Here is a 6,728-nt window from a genome sequence, read left to right on the forward strand (position 1 = left end):
TTCTTTGAGCGGTGATAGTGGCTAATGGTTCTGCTTCTATCAACTTTGTGAAGTAATCTATTCCCACGATCAAGTACCTGACTTGTCCTGGCGCTTGGGGAAAAGGACCTAACAGATCCATTCCCCATTTTGCGAAAGGCCAGTGGGAAGTTATACTAATGAGCTCTTCTGGTGGAGCTACGTGGAAATTTGCATGCATCTGGCATGGTTGGCATTTTTTCACAAAGTCTGTGGCATCTTTCTGCAAAGTCGGCCAATAGAATCCTGCTCGGATTACTTTCCTGGCTAGTGACCTTGCTCCGAGATGGTTTCCGCAGATTCCACTATGTACTTCCTCCAACACCTCGGTGGTTCTTAAGGTCGGTACGCACTTCAGCAATGGTGTTGATATCCCTTTTCTGTAAATGACATTTCTCACCAAAGTATAATGTTGTGCTTCCCTTCGGATCCTTTTAGCTTCTTTCTCCTCTTTGGGGAGGATGTCGAATTTCAGGTATTCGACTAAGGGATTCATCCATCCGAGGTTTAGACCGGCTACTTCAAGCACCTCTTGTTCATCTTCTGTTTTTGATACCGAGGGCTCTCGGAGGGTTTCTTGGATCAGGCTTCTGTTGTTTCCTCCTGGTTTGGTACTTGCTAACTTGGATAGGGCATCTGCTCTGCTATTTAGATTCCGAGTTATATGTTTAACCTTGGTTTCCGCAAAGCGCCCAAGAAGGTCCAAGGTTTTCTCCAAGTATCTCTTCATGTTGGGGTCCTTTGCCTGATACTCTCCACTTATTTGGGAAGTCACCACTTGTGAGTCGCTGTAGACCATCACCTTTGTAGCGCCAACTTCTTCTGCTAACTTTAATCCGGCGATCAAGGCTTCATATTCTGCCTGATTGTTTGAAGCCGGAAATTCAAACTTTAAGGAGACCTCTATCTGGGTTCCTTTTCCATCTACCAATATTATGCCTGCGCCGCTCCCCGTTTTGTTGGAGGATCTGTCTACGTAGAGTTCCCAGGTAGTCGGTTTTTCCTCTTGCTCTCCTGCATATTCTGCAATGAAGTCGGCGAGGCATTGGGCTTTAATTGCTGTCCGAGTTTCATATCTCAGATCAAACTCGGAGAGCTCTATTGCCCATTGAACCATTCTCCCTGCAACATCCGTCTTTTGGAGGATTTGCTTCATGGGTTGGTTCGTACGGACTCTTATTGTGTGAGCCTGAAGTAAGGTCGTAGCCTTCGTGAGGCTATCACTAAGGAGTAGGCAAACTTCTCTAGTTTGTGATACCTTAGCTCAGGGCCTTGTAGGACCTTACTGATAAAGTAGACCGGGTGCTGCCCGACCTCGTCTTCTCTGATCAGGGCTGATGAGACAGCCCTGTTTGCAACGGATAGGTACAGGACGAGGTCCTTTCCCGGTACTGGTCGGGTTAATATAGGAGGTTGACTTATGAATCTTTTGAACTCTTGGAACGCCTCCTCGCATTCCGAAGTCCATTCAAATTGGCATCCCTTCCTCAATAGAGAAAATAGTGGAAGGGATTTTAGTGCCGATCCCGCCAAAAATCTGGAGAGGGCTGCAAGTCGGCCATTGAGCTGTTGAACCTCTCTCAAACAAGTCAGGCTTTTCATTTCTAGGATGGCTCTGCATTTGTTGGGATTGGCCTCAATCCCTCTTTGTGTTAGCATGAAGCCTAGAAATTTCCCTGCTTCTACTGCGAAGGCGCATTTTGCGGGATTTAGTCTCATCACATGCAACCTTATAGTGTTGAAGACTTGTGAGAGGTCGGTTAGGAGGTCGACTTCTTGCTTGGTTTTTACTAACATGTCGTCGACGTATACCTCCATTAGGCTCCCTAGATGGGGGGAAAACACTTTGTTCATCAGCCTTTGATACGTGGCTCCTGCATTCTTTAGCCTGAATGGCATGACCACATAACAATAGTTGGCTTTTGGCGTGATGAACGATGTTTTCTCCTGGTCGGGTTCGTGCATCGGGATTTGGTTATATCCCGAGTAGGCGTCCATGAATGATAAGTATTGGTACCCCGAGCTGGAGTCTACCAGGGTATCAATACTCGGTAGGGGATAAGGGTCCTTAGGACATGCCTTATTCAAGTCGGTATAGTCGACGCACATTCTCCATTTACCATTCTGTTTCTTGACTAGCACTACATTGGCTAGCCACGTTGGGTATTTGACCTCCTTAATAAAGCCGGCTTCCAGAAGTGCCTGTACTTGCTCTTCTACTATTGAGGCTCGCTCTGGGCTGAGCTTGCGTCTTCTTTGCTGTACAGGTCGGGACCCTGGGTAAACCGAGAGCCTGTGGGACATGAGCTCGGGATTAATCCCAGGCATGTCGGAAGCCTTCCATGCGAAGAGGTCGGAATTAGCTCTTAGGAGTTCGCCCAACCTTTGTTTGAGGGTTTCCCCTAGGTTGGCTCCTATGTAAGTGTTTTTTCCTTCCCCCTCACCGACTTGTATCTCCTCAGTTTTTCCTCCTGGCTGGGGTCGTAGCTCTTCTCTGGTCCTTGTGCCGCTTAGCTCTATGGTGTGGACTTCTTTGCCCTTTCCTCTCAGATTTAGGCTTTCATTATAGCACTTTCTCGCCAATTTTTGGTCTCCCCTCACCGTTGCTATTCCTCCTGGAGTCGGGAATTTCATGCAAAGGTGGGGAGTTGATACCACTGCTCCAAGGCGATTAAGGGTAGTCCTGCCAATTAGGGCATTGTAGGCTGACCCTTCATCGATGACTATGAAGTCTATACTCAGAGTCCTTGATTTTTCCCCTCTTCCAAAAGTGGTGTGAAGGGGTAAAAATCCCAGTGGTTTTATCGGTGTATCCCCTAATCCGTAGAGGGTGTCGGGGTAGGCTCTCAATTCTTTTTCATCTAACCATAGCTTGTCGAAGGCGGGCTTGAAAAGGATGTCCGCCGAGCTTCCTTGGTCTACTAGGGTTCTGTGGAGATGGGCATTAGCTAGGATCATGGTTATCACCACGGGGTCATCGTGCCCGGGGATTACTCCTTGCCCATCTTCTTTTGTGAATGAGATTGTGGGGAGGTCGGGTGTCTCTTCCTCGACTTGATAAACTCTTTTGAGATGTCTTTTGCGAGAGGATTTAGTGAGGCCCCCTCCCGCAAATCCTCCCGAGATCATGTGAATATGTCTCTCTGGAGTCTGCGGTGGTGGATCTCTTCTATCCATATCTTCTCGCTTTCTTTTTCCATGAGTGTCCGACCTCTCCATGAGATATCTGTCAAGCCGACCTTCTCTAGCCAGCTTTTCTATCACATTCTTAAGGTCGTAACAGTCGTTAGTGGAGTGACCATATATTTTATGGTACTCGCAATAATCACTGCGACTCCCCCTTTTTTATTTTTAATGGGTCTAGGGGGTGGCAGCCTTTCGGTGTGGCAAATCTCTCTGTATACGTCCACTATAGAGGTTTTTAGAGGAGTATAAGAGTGATATTTCCTGGGCCTTTCGAGATCGAGTTCTTCCTTCTTCTTGCCTTCCCTTTCCCTTTCCTTAGATGAGGAAGCGGGTCCGGGTCGCCAACTCAGGTCTCTCAATTTTGCATTTTCCTCCATGTTGATGTACTTTTCAGCCATTTCCTGTACATCACTTAGAGAAACGGGGTGTCTTTTAGATATGGACTGTGAGAAGGGACCTTCTCTAAGCTCATTGACTAACCCCATTATGACTGCCTCCGTGGGCAGGTCTTGGATCTCCAAACATGCTTTATTGAACCTTTCCATATAGGCTCGTAAAGACTCTCCGACCTCCTGTTTTATTCCCAGGAGGCTCGGTGCATGTTTTACCTTGTCCTTTTGGATTGAGAACCTCATTAAGAACTTCCTTGAGAGGTCTTCAAAGCTAGTGATGGACCTCGGGGGAAGGCTATCGAACCACTTCATCGCTGCTTTTGATAAAGTGGTCGGAAAAGCCTTGCATCTCGTAGCGTCGGAGGCATCAGCTAGATACATCCGACTTTTAAAGTTGCTCAGATGATGCTTTGGATCTGTGGTTCCATCATAGTGGTCCATATCAGGGCTTTTGAAGTTCCTCGGAACTTTTGCCCTCATTATGTCCTCGCTGAAAGGATCTTCTCCGCCCGGGAGTTGGTCTTCTTGTTCGTCGCGGGAATTCTTGAGGGAGGATTCTAGCTGTAAGAGTTTTCTTTCTAACTCTTTTCGCCGTTCCATCTCCTCTTTGAGGTATCTCTCAGTTTCCTTCTGTTTTTCCCGCTCTTTCTCCAATTGTTCCAGGCGGCTATGGACTAAATCCATTAATTCAGCTACGTGGGATGGTCCGCCTTTTTCTGACTCACGTCCATCTGAGGATTTTACCTTCGGATTCTTCACTCCGGAGGTGCCCTCTCTGTGTTGGTCGTTATCTTGCTGTTGGGCCATGTCTTCATTGTCATTACCCATGTCTAGATTCTCTTGTTCGGAATCTGTTTCCACATGGCCTTCTTCGTGGGATCTATCCGCCATCGATGGATGATCTCTCGGGTCCCCGGCAACGGCGCCAATGTTACGGTAGGTAACCGAAGATTAATACGACGGATGGCGTTTGGCGGCCCAAGTGTGTGAAGGAGGAGAACTCCGGGTGGATCCGCAGCTCGGGAGGCTCTGTCCGACTTGCGCTCGCGAGTGAATGGGGGGTGGTACCTGCAAAGACACTCCGATGCCTAAGTTAGCAAGAGTGTGAGCAGGTCTAGAGAGTATTGGACTTAGAGATACCTGAGGGGTGTCAGTGTATTTATAGTGGTGAGCCAATAACCACCGTTGGAGTAGTGCCGTATCTCTAGGGTAAGCCAATAACCACCGTTGGAGTAGTGCCGTATCTTTAGGGTGCTAACCGTCCCTATTATCTTGGGGAGGTTAAGATATGGCTTTATGAAGCGGTTAGAGAGATTTTAGGGGCGGTTACTCATTTGAGTATTTATCTGCCAGTTTAATCTCATATCCGACTTCTTCAGACCAAGTCGTGGTTGATACCGACTTCTTATGTGAAGGTCGGTACTTAGCTAGGCTCTAATCCTTCAGGTTAGGCCTTTTTGTTGGACCTGGGCCTTTGCATTGGGCCAGGGTATGAAGAGGTACTATTTATATTTGAGTATAGCACCCATTAAATCCTAAATATCTAAAATCTAAAAGATAATTATCTAAAGAATAAAGGATAATATCTAATTTTATTTTCATTTAATTTTAAATAAAAAATAATTATAACTTATTCAATTTAACATTTATAACAATAAATAAAATTACTATTATATAAATTATTTAATTTAAAATAATATAATTATATTCATGATCTGGTCCACCCCCCATGATCTGGCCTAAATTTTATTTTCTTGGATTTTTTTTTTTTTACAAAATATAAAATCCTTGTTTATTAAATATTCAAATTGGCAGCCAATAACCAATAAGGATAGAATGTCCTCAATATAATCCAAATGGAATTAATCCATGGTGCACCTTAATGTGTTAAGTTATCAGTTACCTCCCTGAATTTTATTGCACCTTTCTAAGAGTGATTATCTATTGAAGTCTTTAAAAAATGATACTTTTAATTTTTGTTCTTTTTACATTTTAATTATTTTCAATTAATTAAGTGGATGTTACACTCTATAATTTACTAATAATCGACTTTATATTTTTATTTCCAAAAACATATACATATTCAAATAAATTCGTCTATATTTATGCATAATTAATATCTTTATATGATTTTTATACACTAAAAATATAAAAGGATTCATATAATCGTATATTATATCAACAAAAACAATTTATTTTCAATTACTAATATTTTTTATATAAATATATTAAAATTAAACTCGTATTTCAAATCAATTTAAAACCTTTTTTTAATAATAAAATCTCTATTAATATATGAGAATAAATACTTTTAATTTAGGTGAATATTTTAAGAAAAATTCTATAATTATCTTTATATAAAGATGTTTTTTTTATGATTACATAGTAAATTATAAGATTAATTTTAATATATTATAAAAATATTATTTTTATCTTCATCTGAATAATTATTTTTTTATATATTATGTTTTTAAAAACAAATATTTTTAACAAAATATATTTTTGAGATCTTCAGGAGAACATGTGTCATTTAATGCATATTTATGGTGATGTTCCACAATTTCTCTTCAAATAAAATTCATGGGTTCCTTCAACTCCTTCAAGGCTTGAATCTTAGCCAATACTAGACCTACTAAAGGGCCATCTATGAAGTGAGAGAGTTTTACCAAGTGCTTCAAAAAGAGGGAACATTGGTACACTGTACATTGTTTTATTCCCCTACTCATCATTATTACATTACAAAAAGTAACTTGTAACTTGTGAAAACGGTTGCACCAAATGACCAAAGCCTGTGTTTTCAGCTTTATTTTATACTTAGCTAATTTAAATTCGTCGAATAATCAGTTTACTCGTTCCCTTGAATAAGTGTTAAAAATTTGAATATCGTCTTATACATGTGTTCGCTTGTTCGACTGTCGAACGGGTCGGGTTAGTAAAGTGAGCGAGACGGAAAAAATCTGGATTTGGTTGTTGGTGAACGAGTGAACCTTCCGGGTCCCGGATCAGTATCGAATGGTGAAGAGCTGGAGTCTCGCGATCTCCTGAGTTGTTGTGATGTAAGGATGGAGCCACCTGCAAAAAAGATTCCGACACCTAAATCAGAATCCGTACAAATAACAATAAAGGTGAGTG

This window comes from Arachis duranensis, chromosome 7 (assembly GCF_000817695.3).
Source record: "Arachis duranensis cultivar V14167 chromosome 7, aradu.V14167.gnm2.J7QH, whole genome shotgun sequence".
NCBI classification, from domain to species: domain Eukaryota; kingdom Viridiplantae; phylum Streptophyta; class Magnoliopsida; order Fabales; family Fabaceae; genus Arachis; species Arachis duranensis.